Below are 3,780 nucleotides of genomic sequence, written 5' to 3'. Positions count from 1 at the left end.
AGTAATCCCACATATATTTATAGCATATAGATGCAACATTTCTAATATGATCTTTCAAAGGGAAATGAAATAATTGATTACATTAATATTAACATTGATGCAATAAAGGCATAAAACTGGGAGGCATATGCTCAGTAAAGAGATTTACGTCAAGGGTGGCTAGTTCAGAGTACAAACTGAAGATGCTCCTGTTTATAAACAACATCATGTTGATTTATTCAAGTTCCTGGGCATTGCAGAGTTTCCTAAACAAGCTCAACAATCACTCAAAAGACACTCAAACTATGCTTCCCGGGAAGAACCAAATGGAAGAAGGCTGACTATTACATGCAACTGAAGGAATAGCTCTTAGAACTGGCTCATTAGAACGAATATCTTGGACAAGCAGACACTGCTGGGTTCCAAATTGAAGAAGTAGAGAACATTGGACTGGATTATCTTTGGGAAATTTCATGGTGCTTTTAATGTCTCCAACCAAGCTTCCCCCTGAGGAAAAAAGGTCAGATATTTTCCAACATCAATATCCTTCTGGTGATGCTGTATGTATGTATGGCTGAAAAACATGGAAAAGTATAGTCTCTAAAGAACCAAGATGATTGGGCATCCAAAGGGAAATGGAGAAGTATATGGGGCAAATAGACTACAGTTACCAAATAACAATATAATAGACTTTAAAAAAGAGATGAGGGATTAGAAAAGGAGGTAAGGAGATTATATCCTGAAGATAAGGAATGATGAATAGATTTTGTACTCTATTAATATTCATATAATGTCAAGAGAGTAGAGGAAATCCCCCAGCAAGTTGGGTGTGGATTTCCTGTTGATTATGGGAAGACAAAGGCAAAAATGGGAAGGCATGAAAAGATTGTGATATGTGCCACTGGAAGAGGCAACCAATAAGTAGTGCAGTGGGCAAAGTGACAGGTCTGAAGTCAGAAAGACCTGACTTGAGCAAGTCACTTAACCCTTGTCAATTAAAAAATAACAATATCTCCATTCCAGTGTCATTTTGAGGATGAAAAAAGATGATATTTGTAAAGGTTAAGCATAGTGGCTAACACATAGTAGGCTCTTAATCAGTGCTTGTTTCCTTTCTCGCTTCCTTCCTTTTTGGAAGGAGTATATTCACATTGATGAACTCATTGAATGACCAAAGTATTGAGCTTTTAAAAGAAATAGGACCCTTTTATCTTACTGAAAGATGCACAAGGATGTCATCTAGAACAGTGCACTACTTCTAAAAAGGATGAAACCTTATAGTCAAGTTAAATATTAAAACACAAAATAAACTAATAAAACCAGTTACATTTACCATAAAGCACTTAGGAACATATTCTCATCTCAGTAAGAAGGGATTTATTCACATAACTGCCATTAACAGTAATGGAAACCATGTCTATCAAAATGAGACTATAACCCTTAGGTTATAATAAAGATGATTGATTTAGACAGGGAAGTGCAACAAATAACTTCAATTAAGAATGTTGATTGAACAAACAAATGGTTTTTCTTTCTCATTTTTTACAATTTAATACATGCCTTTAACAACAACCACCCCAAATCATAATACCATCATTTAAGATATATATGCACATATATATAATGTTCACATATGTGTGTGTACACACACATATGTGTATATATATATATATATATATATATATATATGATTATGAATGTGAGATATCCTGATCATTCTTTATCTGACTGCAGTTTGGATTAATTGAATCTCTAAGACTTAACTTGGACCATAAATAAGAGTACCAGAAGAGGAGATAAATAGATGTCTTCCTTGATTTTATTCCTTGAGAATCATGTGTGGAGAATTAGTGAAGGAGGCAACAAGGCAATTGGCCACAGCCAAAGAATTTTCATCTCTGAAACATCCAAAGCCTATGCCAACCTAGCATCATACTCCAGGCATCATTTCAATATTCTGGAGTCAACTCTGAGTACTCATTACCATTATGAAGCAATAGTAGGGCCAGTGTCATTATAACTATGAGAGAAAAGCTAAGATTAATATTTCTAGAGCTATAATGAAGCTCAGAGACCAACCCCCACCCCAATTGTTTTAAGATGTAAGCTGTAATAACCATTGTCTTTCTCTAAAAAGGATCAAGTAGTATAGTGGATGGAGCACTGAATTAGGAGTTAGAAAGTCTGTATTCAAGTCTCAAGTTTACTATCAAAGAGCTGTGAAAACTTGGGCAAGTCACTTAACCCCTTTAGTCCTCAGTTTCCTCAACTGTAAAATGAAGGAATTACTCTTGATGACTAATTCTCTAAGTTAGCAATTCCCTCAGTTAGCAATTTCTCAGCAAATTATCATTTTAGAGTAGTGTCTCAAACACTGAGAAGTCATTAAAGTGACTTGCCCATTCAGCAGAATTTAGTAGAAGCTGGAATAAAACTCAACTTTTCCTGATTCCAAAGTTAGACTTCTATCCACTATGCCAAGTTAACTATTTTTCAAGGAAAATCATAATTGTTGTAAATAAAACCAAGTTAGTAAGTTCACAGTTAGGTGCAAGAACTTCAAGGTCTTTCAGAGAATTATCACTTATTTGTCAGCATAGATTTATTGATAGTTAAAAATCTGAGGACACAGAGTTAATAACCCAACACAGTCAATATGACTAAACAGCACCAGAAATGCTTCTCTATCCTTCACTAATCTCTCCTTCCAACTTTACCTATCAGTGGAAATACTTTTCAAAAACCTTCTGGGGAAATTAAGGCTATCTAGACTCATATGAAAAAATGTTCTAAGTCATTGTTAAATAGAGAAATGCAATATCAAAAATAACTAACACCTCATGCCTATCACATTGGCTAATATGAGAGAAAAGGGAAATGATAAATGTTGGAGGGAATGTGGGAAAACTGGGTTACTAATGCACTGTTGGAATTGTGAACTGATTCAAATATTCTCAAGGGAAATTTGGAACTATGCTAAAAGGGCAATAAAACTCTTTGATAATATCACTCCTAGATCTGCATCCCAAAGAGATCACAAAAAAGGGGAAAGACACACATGTATAAGGAGATCTTTTTGTGTTTCAAAGAATTGGAAATTGAGGGTATGTCTGTCAATCAGGGAATGACTGAACAAGTTGTGGCATATGGATATAATGGAATATTACTGCTCTATAAGAAGTAATGATCAGGCAGATTTCAGAAAAACCTGGAAAGATGAACTGATGCTGAGTGGAGTGAGCAGAACCAGAACATTGTACACCTTAACAGCAACACTGTGCAATGATCAACTAAGATGAATTTGTCAGTAAAAGACCTGCAATGGAAAATGCCCTCTATATTCAGAGAAAGAACTATGGAATTTGAATACTGATAAAAGCATAATATCTTCACCTTTTTGTTTTTTTGCTTTTCCCTTCTTGTTGTTATCCCCTTTCTATTTTGATTTTTCTTTCACAGCATGACCAATACAGAAATAGATGTAACATGAATGTACATGTACAATTTATATCAGGGTGGGGGAAGGGGGACGTGGGAGGGAGAAAACTTTACAAAAACAAATGTTGAAAATATCTCTTCATATAATTGGAAAAGTAAATAAATAAAACTTAAAAAGAAAACTTCTGAGGCCTTTCCCCAACTTTTATGTGAATCTCAGCTCCTGATTTCTGGTTTCATTTGTTATGAGTAAAGGCAGAATAGAAATCTGTTTTGTTTTAAGAGCAGAATGAAAAGAAAACAAGTCCTTTGATCTAAATCAGTCAAAATTCTATCATCTTTGTCAGAAAAACACTTTTGAGG

The sequence above is a fragment of the Macrotis lagotis genome, chromosome X (genome assembly GCF_037893015.1).
Source record: "Macrotis lagotis isolate mMagLag1 chromosome X, bilby.v1.9.chrom.fasta, whole genome shotgun sequence".
Taxonomy (NCBI): Eukaryota; Metazoa; Chordata; class Mammalia; order Peramelemorphia; family Peramelidae; genus Macrotis; species Macrotis lagotis.
Note: the sequence above shows the minus strand (reverse complement) of the source record.